The 20017-nt window shown below is 35.1% G+C and overlaps 1 protein-coding gene across 9 annotated transcripts in view; it reads right to left on the bottom strand.

Moving 5' to 3' along the window:
• Window positions 1-20017, bottom strand: part of EHBP1 (EH domain binding protein 1) — a 336323-nt gene that overhangs the window by 241780 nt on the left and 74526 nt on the right. The window contains exon 1 of one of the 9 annotated variants that reach the window (XM_026447744.1): window positions 2830-2933. The exons of the other annotated variants lie outside the window; for them this stretch is intronic. The gene's annotated coding sequence lies outside the window, so the exon portion shown is untranslated. Of the gene's footprint in view, window positions 1-2829; window positions 2934-20017 lie in introns of those variants that run through there. 9 annotated transcript variants of the gene reach the window in all.

The following is a 20017-nucleotide window of genomic DNA, read 5'->3' as shown; positions in this document are numbered from 1 at the left end:
AGGAAGGAAGGAAGGAAGGAAGGAAGGAAGGAAGGAAGGAAGGAAGGGAGGGAGGGAGGGAATAAAGTATGATCCCATTTAAGAACAAAACAGAAACCTAACAAGCTTTAAATACATATATGTATGTGTAATATCATTTTAAAATGCCTAGGACTGTGTGGGTGAGGGAGAACTTTCATTCTGGGAGTTTAAAATGTCTAGGACTGTGTGGGTGAGGGAGAACATTTTTTATTGTTTACATCTTTTATAATAATCATCTATTCATACTAAACATCATTTATTCTTATTTAAAACTTGTGTAACTTTTCTCAAAACTATGTGTGTATGGGTAACGGGAACTACAGACATTAAGGTGAAAGGGAGAAAAATAAGCTAAGACAAGATTTCTCAACAGTAGCACTATTGGCATTTTGGACTAAATTCTTCTTTGTTGTGAGAGGCTTTCCTATGCATTACGGAGTGTTTAGCTGCATCTCTGGCCTCTACCCATTAGATGCCAGTAGCACACCCTGCCCCTCCCCCAGCAAGACATGACTCTCAAAAACATCTCCAGGCATTGGCAAATGTTACCTGGGGGAAAAAATGTTCCACACTCTACCCACCACTACATTCACTGAGAACCATGGGTTAAGGTATCAAATATTCTAAAAAGTTCCTCAGCCAGAGTTAGAATTCATTGCACCTGATCCTGTATGATATTAGTTATTAGTTCTGTTTTCTTGTTTGCCTCCTCAGGCTGCTAGCCTTTTCTAGGAAGGTGTTCCGAGTGGTTAAACAGTTATCTCTTGGGCTGTGTTCCTCAGAGTATAGCCTGTGACCACCTGCATCAGCAGCACCTGGGATATTTGTTAAAAGGCAGAGTTCTACATTTCACTTTCGATTTAACAAATTCTCAAGATGAGTTCAATGCACACTAAAGTTTGGGAATTATATCTGAGTTTAGTACAATTCTCAGCACATGGCAGATGCTTAATAAATTGGTGAATGAATGTACAAATGTTATTCTATAAAGATAATGAGTGAAATTGGTCTCTAGTTAAGAAATATACAACTAACCAATTTGCTTGTGAAATTTAAACATACGAACTCTATGAAACAGAAATGGCTATAAATAACAAAATTTAGTTTAATTATGCTACTTAATTACAGACATGTAAGCATGATTTTAAGTATTTGTAATAAATTTACTAAGAGTTGTATAAAAAAATTAAAAGCCAGATCTAGCTCTTGAATTCTCTCATGAAAAGTATCAATAAATAATTGAACTGAACACACGTATTTTTAAATGAGTTGATCAAAAGCCTTTTGAAAAAAATTTAAACACATAACCACCTGAAAGAAGGTATGTATTACATTATTTCCACCATTTCAAGTGTTTAGCAACAGTCCTGTCATGATGTCTGTAATATACTTATAACACTTCAGTATAGATGATGTGATCGATATAAATGTATCAGTTAGTTAAACTTCAAACTCCAGCGACAGTCAGTTGTCCTAACTGAAGAGCCATGTTAAGGGAGCACTGTATCAGACAGCTATACTCCAGAAGCAACGACCACAAGCACTTCTTTTATCCATATCGTGATCAACACTTGAGACATCAGTAATTTGCATAGTGAATACCAGAAGTGAGGTTTATTGGTAAAATGAATAGCTTAGTGGTTAACAAGATGAATGTTAGAAATGGGCTTTCACTGGTAAAATTAAAATACATTAATTGTGAATTAGATAAAATATTTTATAGTTATTCTCCACCTTTGAAAAAACAGGATATAAAAATCCAGCAAGGTCTGTAAGTTTTCTCTTAGAGATGGTGCCCAGTGTTGATTCCTTAACACTCCTGTAACTAACTAGTCATTGGTTTGGAAGCATTTCTTGTTGTCCAGTGTTGACTAAAAGGATAACTGAAAGTGACCTTGTGAATGCTGTGGATCTCATCTAGTTCTACTAAGCCTTTCATGAAGGGTGATGGTTGGTATGCCTAAAATGAAAGCGAGCTCAAAGTTTCTTTCATAGACATTAAAGAACAGGTTGTAATACACTGTTTGGTGTCTTCATACTAACATCTGTTTGAAAAACATCTGTATGTAGCAGGATATGGTCATTTCTTTACAATCTGTTAGTAAGGTTGCGGAGAAACACCTTCAAATGCTTCACTGACCACCACTCTTGTCAAAAACAAAATAGAACAAAAACTCTAAGATCTGTAAATGACCAGCTTGTTTTAGGTTGCTTCACAACAACTACATCCATTATTTTTTCCCCAGTGATACAGTTCATATAGTCTCCAGACAATTGCCAAATATAAAACACAATCCGATGATCTTTATAATTATTTAACCAGCATTTCTTAGGATACAGTCCTGGAATTTTTTATCCTAGGCAAGTAAAAACCACTGCCCTCTTACCACTAAAAAAAAAAAAAACAAAAAAACCTTTCTGATATTAACATTCTTTAAAGAGTCACTATAGATTTGGTGACTAAAGATTTTGTTACAAGTAACATTAAAGAAAGAAAGAAAAGCTGGGTTAATCTACTGCCAGAGACACTATCTCATATTAAACCATGAGGTAGATGAGATTTTTTTCAAGGACACCCCTATATATGAGGACCATTTAGGGTTAATACATCAATTTTATGGTTTCAAAATTCAAGCATCATCACTGCCATCACTACAAAAAAGGACAAGGGACATTCAGTTTGTGCAAAGAGGGGGAGATGAAAGACCCAATTATAGGCTGGGCATGACTGGCATAAAAACTGTTGAATACTTGAGTTTTTCGAAGTCCCAGACAGCACATTTTCACCTTTAGGTGACGAAACAGTACCTTTGCTTTCTACCACATGAGTACTTTTAATGTGGTCAACATAATGCTTGAATTTGAATGTGACAGTCTCTAAAGGAGACATGGTGGCCACATGGAACATTTCATCTCCTCCTCCTCCAGGTAGATGATCTAGCAGCTCATATGGCCAACTCCAAAACTACCTGAAGAATATAGATAAAACACCATTGTTAGAGTACATGCTTTTTTTCTTGAACTTTCATATTCTAGTGACATAGAACAGTTTTCACAGATATTTACTTGCTTTTGAACCAAGTGGATTAGGTTTTTTTTTAAAGAGTTGTTTTTCCCCTACAGGTAATTCAAAGGTGAGGGTAAGAAGGTATTCAGGTCCTCATACTAATGCCCCAACTTCATAGTTTCCAGTATAATTATATACTTAAATATCTGGGTAGTGTTGAGCTTGCTTCAGGGCAATTTGTAGGATCTTCTTTCTTTAGATTAAAAAAATCATATAGATAATTACCATAGCTTTCTGTGATGTCTTAGGCACAGCATTGCCTAAGAGCAGGAAGGTAGGCAGGTGATTTTTAAAGTACTTTTCAGCTCCAGGGTGATAAAAATATTTTAAACTTTCTGAAGTTTAAAAGTCATAATTAACTATTAAAATTTAAAACTGAACAGTCATATATAGTTACAGTATAATTCTCTACAATACAGTGTGCAAATAAGAGGTAACATAAAGACCAATTAATATTTTCAGATAAAAATCAGCAAATACTGTTAAAATGCAAGATTCAACATTTCAAATTACTAATATTTCATATAGGTAATGTACCTGGTTACAGGGAACCTTTTCAACACGTAATTATGAATAACATGGTTTGTATGGAACATCTACTACACAGCTCCCTATAAAACTTGTATAAACTACCAACTCTAATCATACATCTTTCCTTTAGAGCATTTAATATGAAAGCTTGAAAACTATGTCTCACATATAGAAAAGACTAGAGACACCATGTGACATTTCCTATAGCATGAATTTCTTTATTATTATTATTATTATTATATATATTTTTTGAGACGGAGTCTTGCTCTGTTGCCCAGGCTGGAGTAGAATGACGCAATCTCGGCTCATTGCAAGCTCCACCTCCCGGTTCACACTATTCTGCTGCCTCAGTCTCCCGAGTAGCTGGGACTACAGGCGCCTGCCATCACGCCTGGCTAATTTTTTGTATTTTTAGTAGAGATGGGGTTTCACTGTGTTAGCCAGGACAGTCTTGATCTCCGGACCTTGTGATCCACCGTGCCCAGCCTTCCTACAGCATGAATTTCTGTAACTCTAGCTACTGCTTAAGTCAGATAAAAAAAATAATACAACTAACTACAAAGACAATTTACCATGTGTCTGGCGCTGTTCTAAGCACATGTTAATCCACAAAAGTTCTATGAAATAGGTGTATTATTATCTTCATTTTATTGATACGTAAATTGAGGTAAAAGCCAAGTTGATCAACTTTCTCAGAATCACACAGGTAGGAAATGTCCAGAGCCTACACTCTTAAACCACCACAACTAGTATACTAATCTCTAAAGAGGCAGACAACTGACTGCATCTAACAGTCTACAGAGAAAGAGAATTGAGATTTCTACAGATACTTCTTTCTCCCTTTTTTTTTTTTTTTTTTTTTAGTGACGGAGTCTCACTCTGTCACCCAGGTTGGAGTGCTGCGGCATAACACCGGCTCACTGCAACCTCTGCCCCCTGGGTTCAAGCAATTCTCGTGCTTCAGCCTCCCAAGTAGCTGCAATTTAAGGCATGTGCCACCACTCTCAGTTAATGTTTGTATTTTTAGTAGAGACGGGTTTCACCACAATTGCCAGGTTAGTCTCGAACTCCTGACTGTAAAAGTGATCCGCCTGCCTCGGCCTCCCAAAGTGCTGGGATTACAGGTGTGAGCCAGCATACCCAGCCTTTATTTTTCTGTGAAACAAAAATTATCTTTCAATTCTACTTATATCTCCTTCCCTATTTCCATATATTCCAGATATGCCTTAATTTTAAAAATGATCTATTTTCACACCATTTGATCTTACAGCACTTAGAAAGTTAATGGCCATTTTTATCATTTGTTTAGTTACCTAGTTTGAGACTCTTGTTTATTTGATCTGCACTGATACCTTGTTAAATAGTTAAGGCTGGTACTATTACCCCTGTTTACAGATGAAGAAGGAAACTTAGACCCAAAAAGTTTAAACATGCTGTAAGTTTATCAAGGCATAGATAGCTATAGGAATTCAAATCCTATCAACAGTTCCACTACTGTTTTCATGTACAGTTTTGTGTTTTTGTTTTTGTTTTTTGCTTTGTTTGTTTTGTTTTTGCAGGCCCAAAAGACCTCATGCCTGGGTATCCTCCATCCACAATTAACAGGCAAAAGAGGTTTGCCTGTTAAGTAAAAAAGGTTGTGTTGAAGTATACAATGAACTTGGTTCTTCACATACTATAGCAGTGCACTTGACTGGTGAATTTTTATTTATTCATTAACACAGTAGCAAAGAGAAGTACACTAACAGGTAGTATCTTTGAGAACTAAAGCCTTAAATAGACTTTTACTTGGAGAACATTATCTAGCAAGGGTTATTTCAGGTTAACTATTGATAAAAATTTCAATTCAGTTCCTTTTGCTTTTCTGCAATTATTACTACTTTATGGGAGTAGCTTTCTGCCAAACAACTGGTGCCCGTGGGGCTGGGATGTGTCTAGTGTTGCGTCCAGTGCGCTGTTGGTGCTCAAATTATAATACAAGCAACAACAACTACCACCAGGTTGCTGCACGCAAAGTAATCTGACACAAAAGCCATGCATAGCTAAGAGTCAGAACTGTAAGCATTATTTGAACACTTTTAAAAAAAACAAACATAAATTTGTATTTGATGTCTACATGTTCATATTTTACCAGTCAGGATATGTTCATAGGATAGGACAAAAAAGAAATAATTTAGTAAGGTTTTCCCAAATGCTTGTCTCTTTTTAACAATAGAATAGGATCCTTTCATAGGGCTCCAAAGTTTCACGGGAGCTAGGGAAGATAAAACCACTGTGTTTTTATTCATTAGGCTTTTAAACAGTGTATATGTGTGTGTGTTTCCAGAGAGGGGGCCTATGGAGGAGAAAGAACTTGGGAGACAAAGAAAAAGATCTGCCTCTGTTTGGTCTTAGAAATTAAAAAAAAAAAAAAGTTAGAAGTCATGGAAAGAGGTGTTTAAGATAAAATTTAAACTTCATTAAACCATTAACAAACAACACACAATCCACAGGCTTTACTCATAGGGTTTTTGAGAGGATCCAGTACCATTAAATACATGGTAGTGTTTTGTAAATGGTATATGCTATAGAAGTCAAAAGTATTAAGCTGCACTGGAACTTTGAATAAACCAGGATGCATTCATGATTAAAATTTTACATTTAAAAATCCTAACAATAAAAATTATGTTTTATGTGGGGAAAGAATTAAGACACAGTAAAAATTTTACAGTCTATTTCTTGCATTCTTAAAAAGTATCCATGTATATGGTTAAATGAAAAAAGCAAGCTACAAAATATTACTAGTCAGTTCTTATTGTGTACTAAAAGGTGACTGATTAGATGATAACCTAGTCATCTTGATCCACAATCTAATGTCCCTATTTTGAAGGCAGAAATTCTGACTTAACTATAGAGGTGCAATCAATTTTGTGAGTAACATAAATTAACAAAGGTAATTCATAAAATGCTGAAAAGGAAGATTTAGGCAAGGTCAAACAGTTTTATGCATATTTCTAGGCAGAGTCCCAAACAAGCTGTTTAAAAAGGACTAAAGTCAGTACAGGAATCTCTAGAAGTAACTGATGTATTCTAGTAAAAGTAAAGTCCTAAAATTAAATGCCAAGCTCCATTTTTATCCTGATTACCATTTTAAATTGGAATTATCTCCTAGGAAAAGGTGGTGGGTAAGGACAAATTACTTTGAAGAGGTTTATTGGGAAAAGAATAGAAAGGATCAGCTGAACCAAGCAGAGGGGGCAGAAGGGCAGAAAACTCTGACATTACAAAATATATTATTTGTCTTCATATTAAAGAGTTCTTTGAGAACAGTGTTACAATCTTAGTGCATAAAATCAAGTCCAATTTATACCATGATTGACTTTTCAGTTTTTTAAAGTCAAAAATGTTTTCTTCAGGCTTATCTATTAAGGAAGGGCAGGAAATCCAGGAACACTGATCCACAGGGGGAAAACTGAAACAAAACAAGATACAATTCCTTTGGGCTATACATGTTTTTTAAAATGCATTTTGTATATTTTTAAAAGGAAAAATATACAAATTCCCTAACCTTAATCTATGATTCATTTAAATTTAATACAAAAAGAGGCAAATATTATTAGCAAGGGAAAAAATGGAAAGGAATCAGAGAGCAAGCATAGACAGTGAAGAGAGTGGGAGTAAAGCCAGTTTTAGAGGTAGTGGGAACAGTGGTGGGCACAGTGGAACTATACTGTACTGATGCCTTGAGAACCTTATGGAGAAAGGAGTTGGACTGAGGGAATCAGCAGAGAATACCTATTTAAATGTCTGAAATGCTCCCAGCCACCCATGTACAATTTGAATAGGAGATTCAATAAATGCTGCCTAAAGTTGATAAATCACGAAATAATTATGAAATATAGTACAATCATATTATTGATATATATAAAACTAGAACCATGGATGAAACCACCGAAGAACTAGAATCTGAAGTAATTAAGAGACTACGACAATTGAGTAGGATGGAGGGAGGAAGGAAGAGGCAGGAGAATGTTAATTTTCCTTACGAGTTCTTCCATACTGTTGGATTTGTTACCATGTGCCTGTATTGACTTTTTTTAAAATAACTTTTATGCTCATAAATTAAAAGAGGCTTGACCTGTGCTAAAAGTTCCCCCCCCCTTTTTTTTTTTTTGCTAATTCCATCAAAAGGTTCATGTCAAAACCAGATTTGACTTTTTTTTTTCTGTGTATACACACATTAGTTACGAATGATTAACAAAGCATTCATTCTTCTATTTGGTTTGGCTGAAAACCGACTTGTGTTAGTGTTAAGGAAATATTTCACTTTATATGGAGAAGATATGAAGTGTTGCTTATTTAAATACACATGTGGTAAAAGAAAGGGTTTATACATGTTTTAGGCTCACAAACAATAAAAACATTTAAGTAGTTTGAAGTGTAGAGTTTTTCCACCTTTTTAGAATCTAGAAAAATGCTGTATAACTTTTTTCTCTTTATCCAAAAATAGGCTTTGTGACTTATCTGTTTAGTATTTTAATTTTAATAAGATGATAAAAAGTTTATTTAAAGAAGATTCAATACTAAATATGGCATAAGCAAACATGGTTATTTTATCTAATTTTTAAATGTAGAGACTTTTTTAAAAAACATAAATTTTGAGCAATCAGAATAAAAAGTTATATTGCAAAAGGAGTTCCTCAAATTTAGGGTATGTGAAACTAAGTACCCAAACTTAATCTGACACATAGTCACTTAAAGTGTTTTTACTTTCACACATACAATGATTAAAAACAATATTCAGTTTGAAGAAAGGTTTACTTAATATATGAACACATAGGAAGAGTTAGTGAGAAATGTAAACAGTTGTCTATCCTGTCTTTTCATAATTGTTATAAAAATCACTTTTCTAAATAAAACTATTTATCAAGCTACCAAGAAATACTAGTTGTAGCAATTTTGTTTCTCACAACACCTATTAGATTTAAGAATGCAGGAAGTCAAAACCAGTAACATAATTTAACCATATTGTGACTGACTTTTGAGTAGATTTTCGCTAATCATGTCCACCAACACAGGATGGAGTGAAGAAAAATAAAGATTTATAAGGGAAAATGCTGTGGATTATTTAGAAACCAGCCACCAAAGAAAAGAGAAGAAAAGGCTGGATTTGAAGTCAGTTCTTAGCTCTCTGTTTTATTCCTAAATTGCTAAGACAACAACTTACAAAGAAAGAGATGGAAATTAGGAGAGCAAAGATAAGAAATACTGACCACATATGATCTGGACATTCTAGGACTTGTGTACAAACTTATAGCAAACAAGACTTCAAATCCAGGCCTTAACTGCACAGATAGTTCCCCTGACATAAAAACGTATTCCTTTTCCTCTTCTTTTTCCTCCTTCTTAACAACGTTTGGCAACCATTGTTTATTTCAGTTGGAGCTAAATTATACCCCTCTTGCATTTTCCCCCATTGGAGAATAAAGACACTTAGTGTTTTCTATTTCTCTTTTCTTTATTTCATAGATCATATGCAGCATAGAGCCATTATTTACAAAATAAGAATCACTGCCAATTTAGACTTATTCTTTTCAATATCCTGAAAGGTAGTAAGACCATTCCACCAAATTAAATTAAGCAATCTCAGGTGGTTCCCTTCAATTTTATTTCATCTTTACCACACACACCCCTAGTCATCACTTTCATTTTACATGATCTGCTTGTTGACATATATGCATTGAAATCTACTTCCAAACTCAACTCTGAACCTAGTCACAAAAACTGTCCTTAAATCAACAGGACCATTGCAAAAGACTGGGTGAATGATGGCTTTTGTATAATAATCCAAAGCCCTATAGATTTTCACTAGTTCAAGCTGTCACTGGAGTAAATTCCAAAGTGAGAGTCACTGCAGCGGAAATGGAGGTCTCCTCATAGCTCACACCTGCAAAGCAGTTTTGTGAATGGTTGAAAAAAAGTCAATCATTGTGGAAATGTTTAGTTAACAAACACACTAATCTTTTATACTTATCCAAAACTATCAGTTCTAAAAGCACTCATATGACCTAGACATAAGGCATCATTTAAAATAAGAAATGTAATAATATAATGAACTTATAAACTTAGTCTACCCTAAATGCAAACAAATAGCAACCTAAAAAAATTATACAACATGTATATGTTCAAAAGAAAAATGCTAAATTAAAATCAATTTATTGATATGATGGAATTATAATTTTCCTTTTTAATATCCCACCATTGTCATTATGTTGGCTGTGTAATAAATATTACAATTTTTAAAGATACACTAAGTGCTAATAAAAAGTAAGTCTAAAGAACAAAAAGATATCAATTTTATTTGCATACTATTCCTGACACATCTAATTCACAGAATCTGTTACACAGATGTCTTCTTCAGTCATAAAACTAAGAACACTATAGGTAAGCAGGGCTTATTTAAATGTCTCACTCTAAGTATACTGAGAGTGAAATCAATTGGACACACACCCATTTATTGGGGTATTTATAAACACATAGCATCTTGCTGGGTATCGTTTGAGTGTACAAAAAGACACACCCTTTCAAACCTTAAGTAGCAGTGTAAAATTAGCAGAGAGATACAAGACTATCACATGAAAAAATAACTGAGGTCAAAATTTTTAAAAAATCCATAAATATAGTATATAAATAAGTGATGAGTTCATTTATCAAACACTCATTGAGGGTCTACTATTTGCAAAGAATTCTTCTAAGTGCAGAAATCAATTATATAGTTAGATTTCTGCCATTCCAAAACTAAACAAAAAGACAAGATGTTTTGAAGAGGAGAATATGAACCACTAATATATCTGACTATGGACTCACTGCCTAGGAGTTAGCCCTGCTCCTCAAGGAGCAGCTATTTAAAAAGAAGAGAAAGAAAGGCACTAATATATCTGGACTGTAGAACATTACTGGCTTAGAGGAGCAGATCTCATGTTATGGTACAATCATTCTGTAGCTCACATAACTGGAAATACATGCCCTATTCTTTAAATTGGCTTAGACAGCAGCATATGTACTACTTTAATTAACTGCAGCAACTGACATACCTTAAAAGTAGATGCAGAGATCTGAAATAATGAACTGTAAGTAGTACTTGTGAACCAATATTAATCCAAGTTTAACCTATATATAACAAAGTGTCTAATGTTGTATCTAGATGGCAAGAAGACTGAGTACAACACAACTGTATTCAGAAATTCTGAAACACTTTATGAGTAAACTTCTAATTAATTAGCAATATGAAGAGAACAAGTATTGCTGCTGAGTATTATTTTTTGGCCAGGACAGAAATTTATACATTAACATCAAAAATAACCCTGTTTTAAAGCAATCTCTAGATATCTAAACTACCATCATAAATATTACTAAATAACATTTGGGCAGTATTCTTGAACAAATCATATTTCTACACTTCCTTGTTTTAATAATTTATAAATATAAAACTATATATTGTAATCATTCTATAAAGAAAACTTCAAGTGGCCACTTACAGATATTTAAAACATCATTAAAATTTTTGTCTTAGAAAGTTTAATCAAACTTTGTTCCCTAACAAACTTGACATCATAACCTATTTTTTATTTTTGAAACTTTTAACCTCAGATATTTTTCACTCAATTACAGAATTTAAAACTTTATAATAACCATCTTTTAAAATGAAACTAAAATATTCATATATTATTCAAAAATGTATTTTCCAAAAATATTAGCAAAGTCTATGATTAAGTGGGATTTTAGATTTTAAAATGTAGCTAGTATATGCAGCACATGATCTGAAGAAGGGAATCACATGCATTGAACTTAAATGAATAATCCAGATATGGCTGCTGGCTATTTTGGTCTTATTTTCTTTAAATACTATCAAATTATCTACCTCAGTAAAACTGATGTTTATCTTAAAAACCTTTCATTACAAATTTTTTTTCTTAAAAAAAATTCAATATTTCTAAAACTATTTGAAGAGATATAAAAAGCAAACATTTAAAAGCATGTTGTCACATGCATGTGCTACTTAAAGTTGGTATATAGAACCTCAGTCTGGGAGTGAAGAAAATGAATGAAAATGAATAGTTTGCCACTCATTAGCAATATGACTTTGGGCTAGTTACCAGATGATATTGTAGTTTCCTTATCTGAAAATGAGCAAGGAGAATTTTATGATTTCTAAGTTTCCTTCTAGCTCTAAATTTCTGTGATTTAATTATTCTAATTCAGAAACCCACATCTACATTAAGAAACTAGATTTTAATGTTATAAAGTAACATAATAGTGAGTTAAAACTTAAAACAAGAAAAATATTTCAACACTAATTTGAAATAGATTAACTGCCTGAAAGCAATGCTTTCAAGATAAAACATAGGAGACAATAATTGAACAGGGTTGTATTCATTTAATAATGGTATAAACACTAATATCAACAAAACAGGATATTTCACTGATGGGTACCTCTTGTGGAAACAGTCAACTTGTCGCAAAGCCAAAATCTATAAAGTAACAAGAGAATTATACTAAAATATTTTAGACCTTACTTTTCAAATGGAGTTCTTTTGCACCCTGTATAACTTACATGTAGAAACTAAAATTATTTAGAATTAATGATTAGCAAAGTTACAACATAACAAGTGTGCATAGGAATAGAGCTTATTTCTTTTAATAACACATAATCCTTATCTAAATTAACACTATTTTCTGTAAAGCTGTGCAGATCTCTAAATGTTTAATGTTTAAACATGCCACCAACAAGCATCTGACTAATAAAATGCAACTTCAAATAAAGGGAAACAATTTACTTCCTATTGTCATCTGATACGGGTACTGCTGGAATTCAATTTCCTTTCAAAGGTGTGCTTTTCTCAAAGAACATCCAACCACCCACACATTATTTAAAAAACAAAACAAAACAAACAACAAAAAACCTTTGTGTTAGAAATTGTCCCAGAACTGTATTTTGACATTTTTAGCAACCTGACAAACCACTCTGTTTGCTTTCTTCCGCCAATACAAATCAAGCCAAGGAGTAGTTTCTTCATTTATTTCATTCAATGTCACAAGACTACATTATGTCAGGGTAAAGGTCAATCATCAAGAAGGCATGCTGCTGCTACAGTGGAAATATAAATATTCACCTGGGCCTTATTTCAAAGACTGGCTCACTGAAACTAATAAGGCCTATAAAACTAGGAGGATGTGGGAAAACAATGTGTAAGAAACATTTTTCTCACCAAATTATATCCACTGACATCATATAGCAAACTAAAGGTGGTACTTTGAAAACAACTAAGTTTTAGGTAATTGGCATCAGAAAGGGGTTTTTCCTAGTTCTTTTAACAATCTCATGTTTTTTAAAATTTGCAGGAGTGCTACCCTGCAGGCATCAGTGACAGCATCACGAGGTTTCATATTTAGTGTGGGTGGTTGGATAAAATTGGACATTGACCAGTTTTGTGTGTGCTGAAAGGCACCAGGCTGGAACACTGTATTCAGCACTGGGTATGAGACTGCCAGTGCAGTGGGTTGGAAGATGTATGCATTGGCACTCAGTGTGGAACCAGGAGGCTTACTTAAAAGGTTACTGCAATCTTGACTTTGGCAGCTGTCGTCTTTAAGTGATCATGAAGAGTTAAGAGTGAAATCCAGAGTCAGATCTCTGAAGATCAGAAGTTGTGCATGTTTGAGGCACTAACCGTCCTTTATAACACTGTGTCCTCAGAAACAGAAAGCAGGGAGTAGGCCTTTTGGTGGGTGGGTGGGTGGGAGAGGTGTTACATAGTTGAGAAAGTCATATTTTTAAAACACTCAGCTAAACTTAACTCTGTCAACTTTCAAGGTGGCATTTAAATTAAAACGTCAGCAGATGTAATTACGTAAATAGATGAAAGAACTTTGTAATACTTTACCAAGTTAGGAACTCCAAGGTCTTTTTCTACTACATATATATATGTTTTTGTCTTTCCAATGTACATTCTGAACCCTTTGCCTCCAAAAGCAATTTGAAATGGCTATGCAGTCTCATAGAGCACTCTTCTTAATGGCAACAGCCAAAAGACTACTCCATTCTATCTATTCTTGACGACTGGATATTATAAAGAGCCAGCAATATCTCAAACATGCACAACTTCTAGTCTCCATAGGTGTGACTCTGGATCTAAGGTTTAACTCTTCATGATCACTAAAAGAAGAGAGCTGCCAAAGACAAGACATTTTCACAGGACATATGCTTTTCACAGTGACTCCTCTCAAGTTCCCGACCACCAGTAAATCAAATATTTTTCCCACCAGAGCTAAAATATGGTAACACAGAAAAACATGCACAGATGTTTCACAGATCTGTGCTACAGCATCTAATACATCTAATAGGGTCACAGCGTGCCTTCAACATCTGCAATTAGTAAAGAAGGTACTGGAACGGTATGATCTATTAGGTGTAAATTAAATATAGGTTTCTGTTAAAGATCAAGCCTTTTGGTAAACCCTCAGAAACAGGTACGAAGAATATAAAAACAAAATTAAGTAAAATAATTTCTTAGTAATAACAAAACAATTGCTTTTCTTAAGTGAAAGGAGGCAAAAAAGCCTCTTATAAATTAGTATGATAAAGTTCAAAGGAAAAATATACAGTTAAACTGGAATTTCAAACTTCTAGATTCCAGAAACAGGGTTATTTTAAGTATCCGAATTTTCTAGAAAATAACAACAGGGTTTTTTTGTACATAGGAAAAGTCCATAACATGATTATTACTCTGGGTGACAGATTAATAGACATATGCAATACCCACCCCTCCACCTATACTATCAAAGTTTAGTTCTTTTAATTGGAAGAATCTAGTTTTAAGGGAGAAAACATCACAACACATACTAATTATGACTGCACCCCCTAATGGGCAGAAGTTGGGTCATTTAAATAAGAGAAAACATAGAAATATTTTATATTGGAATAGGAAAGGCCATAGAAACCTTTAAATATACACTATTTCATCGGCTAGCATATTTTTAAGCAGTGTTAGAAAAATATTACAGAATTATTCTATAATTATAGAAACATCATTTGCCTATGAAAGAAAATAATTCTAAACCACTTAATTTAAAAAGAGGCATTCTTTAAAAATCCCTTTTCTGGCATTAAAAATAAACTGTCACTAAAAAGCAGAAAAAAATTCTCCCAAAGCCTCCTATCTAAAACACAATTCATATTTTGATGTAAAGAAACCATCCTACTTCATTCCCCCAAATCACAACCTTAAAGAGTTGCTACTTAAATATTAGCCAGTGCTCTGTGAACCATTTTATATTAAAATTGGATAGTTCTAAACATCACAAATATAAAAAGTATTGTTTGACACAGTGCCATTTTGATGATAAATTGCAATCTATAGCTCAAATAATTCTACCCAGGGATTAACATTTCAGAGGCTGAGCCAGAGATTATGTGTGTGGATCTTGAATTTCATCATCTCCCTTTGGCACAATAGCTTATTCTTCCTTTTTTCATCTATTCTCTCATGAAGGGTCAGGAAAGCTTAGCCTTGCTGTTGCATTCATTTCATCTCTACATTAACCAGATACCTTGCAGTCTTTAGTTCTTATGTGTTATTCCATTACAACTACTATGCTGCACTGTGCTATGGTTAATGAGGTTTGTACCAAATCAAAGGGTGCCATCAAGTGGTTATAATACTCTAAACAGCATTACACTAAATGACTATTGCAGATAGGCTTTCTTCAATATAGACAAACTTGCCACGCCTCTATGAAAGAATACATTAATGGAGCGAGAGGGTTGGGGGAGCAGCAGTGCAGTGTGGGGTGATGCAGGAGGGACAACAGGAGTATCAATATTAATTGTTGTTTTGTATTTTCTATCCTCAGGGATTTCTTTTTCTGCATATTATATTTATAAAATATAACTTTAGAACCATTGTTAAAATTAATTATGTCAGCAGATTATCAAATGATATTTATCAGGTATAATTCAAGCACGGCAGCAGAACTGGGAAGTAAAATTTATCAGTCAAAAATCATGACTATACTGATAGGAGCTTATTTCTGAAAATAAGCAATAATAGTGCACATACTTAAAGAAAGACAGTGTCTTGTCAGATTCATTTCCTATTGCTAATGAAAACTTGCAAGGCTATGAAATAGAGCCAGTAATATTTGTTTTATTTCATACAGCCATGCCTAAGGTCTAACAAGGAACATAGCAGTTAAAGTGAGAACACATTTTCAGTTATTTAAAACTTTCAACAGTCTACTCAACAGGCTACAGGGGTCATTTAGAGTTTTGAAGATAGGAATCAAGAACTGCTCTTAGAAAACACACAAGATAACATGAAATTCAAAATTGCTCACTCTGCAGAGCTGGCCAAACTGCTGCTGCCTGCAACTACCCTGTACCAGGAAACCTAACATATAGGCTTAAAGCATCCTCATAACTATATACTTAATTCTGCTGCAGAGAAGGCAAATTATCCAAGTTCAGAAATTAAACAAGATGTGAAAAATTAAATCATAAAAGCTAATTTAATCTTTAGAAGATTTAAGGTGCAGTACCAACATAATAGCAAACTCCAGGCAAAACTAAAAAATCTATATGATGACACTGATATATTTTCTACATAGCTATTGCAGATGGCCTACAAAAACATTTCTCATCCCACATTTTCTTCTAGAGACTTACCACTTCCCCATCAAGAGGTAGAGTCTAATTCCTCTTCCCCTTGAACCTGGGCAGGTTTGTGATTGGCTTATAGGTAACACAAAATGAAGAAGTAACACTATGTGGCAAGGCTAGGTCAAAAAGGTGATGCAACTTACACTGGAAGAGCTAGAATCGTCACGCTGGAAGTCTTTAGCTGCCATGAAAGTAGTCCAACTGCCTTGAAAAACATTCACACTAACCCATTCAAAGAGATGAAATGGAGAGGCCCTGATACCACATGAAATGACAGAGTCCATCTCATGGGCTCCAGTCCTTCCTCCCCTCATGTTCTACCCCAAACACCTCAGACTACCACTGCATAAGAGACTTCAAAGCCAGAACTGCCCAGCCAAGCCCTAATATGACTATAATCTGATGTATTTAACTGAATCACAAGTGGCAGAAAATTATCAAGTTCCAGAGGATAGTCAGCAGACTTCAATCTGCACTGCTGCACTGCTTATAACAATATTTAGTTGGTTACATATGGGAATGCAATAGACAACTAATGCCTACAAAGCTGGAAATGCAAAATGGAACAAGCAGCAGAAAGGTCAGAAAAATGAGATCACTACCTCTGATGGATGAGGAAAGGATGATGTGGTTTAGAGAGAAAAAAATAAGTTTCTTAAGTTTCATTTTGGGCAAGGAGTTGTATGTCCTGGAAAAGACCGGAATGGTATTACAGTAGTTTACAGCATAAGCAGAAAGTTTAAAAATATTTGAGGTCAATCCACATATACTAGAACCCAATGTAAGAAAAAGTAGGTTAAACAAGAAAGGTGAAGGAGAAGACAGAATCTTAAAATATATATTTTAATAAAAAAAGAAAATAAAATTTAAAGGAATCTGACTTGGAAAAAAATCATTGATATATCCAACTGCCTCCTGGATCTCTTTTCCCCCCAACAACCCACTCCTATCAATTCTTCCTTTGTGTTCTCTGTATTGCTTAAGAACAAATTATCTAAACATTCAAACTAGAAATCTGGAAGTCATCCTACACTCTCTGACCTCCCTTGAAATGAGTCACTAAGAAGTGATTCCACTACCTTCTACACACTTTTTAATCTTTTTCCCCTTTTCTCTGTCTGCACCTGCTAAGGCCACTGTCCTAGTTCAGGCCCATGACATCTGTTACTTGGATAACTGAATCAATTGCCTATCTGATCTCAAGCCCTTCAGTTTTGCAATTTCAAAATTGAAATTCTATAGAAATATCTTTTTAAACTGTGGGTTATGATCCATTAGTGGATGAAGAATTCAATTTAATGGGTTGCAAAGTCAATTTAGTGGTTTGCAACCAGCATTCTAAAACATCAGGATAGAACAGAAAATACCACAGTACATCCCACAATACTTATAAGAGTAAGACTTGTTTCAGTTGTACACAGGTACATATGTGTGTACTAGATCATAATGCAAAATGCATTTCTTACAGCTACAGTAAGAAAAAAGTTTGAAAGGTAAAAACTGATTATTTAAAAATATAAATCTGATCATATTATCACTCTGCTTAAAACTTTTCCATGCCTCGTGATAGCTTACTGGAATCATGAATCAGAATCACATAGGGTCCAGTGAGCAAATCTACATGTTTTAATAGGTCCAGAAGTGATTCTCATAGGCAGCCAAGTTTGGGATCCACAGGCTTCTAGGATAAAGTTCAAATTCCTTGCTGTAGCACACAAGATCACCCACAGTCTTACCAAAGATGAGTAAGGGCTCATCTTGGTAGCTTCAACCCCTAGTACTCTCTTCACTTTGGGTATAAAGCTGTAACAGTTTTATCTCTGTGCCATTACCAAGGCTATTCCCTCTGTCCTTACCTCAGACCCCATTCTCTTCATACAATTATCCAGTGAGTGAACTTTTAAAAGTCTTTCAAGTTCATGTGGCAACTCCCCTATAAAGCCTTTCCCATGCCCCTGATAGTTATGAGCACTCCTGGACGTCTTCAAGAGGCCTGCCACCTGCCTCTTTAGCATCCTCACTGTATTTTGATCATTTGCTTACAGATCTGCCTCCCTGACTAGATCAAGAACTACGTGCAGATGAAAACTTTGTCTTATTCATATCCCCAATGTTAGGAAGTAAATATATAACCAATATCACAGTAACCAGGACAATGAAATCCAAAAAACAATCCTTCTGTGTGACCCAAATTAAGTAAAACAATGGTCTCCTTTATAAAAAGTTCAATCTTTCTCTTCTTCAGTTTGAAAAGAAAAAAGTGTAATTTTGGAAAATATCAAAAGAGGTAGGAAGGCATATACTGTTGATTGCTTTGGCTGAAGAGATTTAATATAAAGTAAATACATCATGATTTTTAGTGATTTAATTAGGAGTTTTACATCCATTTCATGTCACTTGACAATTTTTCTAAATTTTTCCTAATTTTAAGGATAAAGGGGAAATTCTTCAAAATTATCGAGACTGGTTTATTTCCAAATTCATCCTGCCCCAGAGATCTGTGGAACTTTTAACTTGAAAGAGATGATTTAGTGTATCTGGCAGAAGAAATTTCTAAGCGGCGAAGAATTCAAGAGGAAGCAGAGCAAAAAATTTGGAAAATTTACAGCCCGACAATGCAATATAAAAGAAAACCCCATTTTCTGTGGAGAAATTCAAGCCAACTGCAGAAATTTGCATAAGTAATGAGGAGACTAATGTTAGTCACCAAGACAACGGAGAAAATGTCTCCAGGTCATGTCAGACACCTTCACAGCAGCCCCTCCCCTCACAGGCCAGGAGGCCTGGAAGGGAAAAATGGTTTCCTGGGCCAGGTCCAGGGCTCCCCTGCTATGTGCAGCCTTGGGACTTGGTGTCCTGTGTCCCAGCCACTTCAACAAGGGCTAAAAGGGGCCAACATACAGCTTAGGCCATGGCTTCAGAGGGTACAAGCCCCCAGCCTTGGCAACTTCTATGTGGCATTGGGCCTGTGAGTGCACAGAAGTCAAGAATTCAGGATTAGAAACCTCCACCTAGATTTCAGAGGACATTTACAAAGGCCTGGATGTCCAGGCAGAAGTTTGCTGCAGGGGCAGAGCCCTCATGGGGAAACTCTGCTAGGGTTGTGCGGAAGGGAAATGTCAGGTCGGAGCCCCTACACAGAGTCCCCACTGGGGCACTGCCTATTGGAGCTGTGAGAAGAAGTCCACCATCTTCCAGACTCCAGAATGGTAGATCCACTGAGAACTTGCACTGTGCACCTGGAAAAGTCACAGAAAATAAACGACAGCCCGTGAAAGCAGCCAGGAGGGGGTCTGTACCCTGCAAAGCCACATGGATGGCATTGCCCAAGGCCGTGAGTGTCACCTCTTGCATCAGCGTGACCTAATTGTGAGATATGGCATCAAAGGAGATCATTTTGGAACTTTAAGGTTTAATGACTGCCCTATTGGATTTTGGACTTGCACAGGGCCTGTATCCCCTTTGTTTTGGTTAATTTCTCCCATTAGGAATGGGTGTATTTACCCAACGTCCATACCCCACTGTATCTAAGAAGTAACTAACTTGCTTTTGATTTTACAGGCTCATAGGTGGAAGGGACTTGCCTTGTCTCAGATAAAACTTTGGACTTAGACTTTCGGTTAATGTTGGAATGAGTTAAGACTTTGGGGGACTGTTGGGAAGGCATGATTGTGTTTTGAAACATGAAGACATGAGATATG

Source organism: Piliocolobus tephrosceles, chromosome 15, assembly GCF_002776525.5.
Source record: "Piliocolobus tephrosceles isolate RC106 chromosome 15, ASM277652v3, whole genome shotgun sequence".
Classification (NCBI taxonomy): Eukaryota; Metazoa; Chordata; class Mammalia; order Primates; family Cercopithecidae; genus Piliocolobus; species Piliocolobus tephrosceles.
Note: the sequence above shows the minus strand (reverse complement) of the source record. Positions and strands in the feature narration are given on the sequence as shown.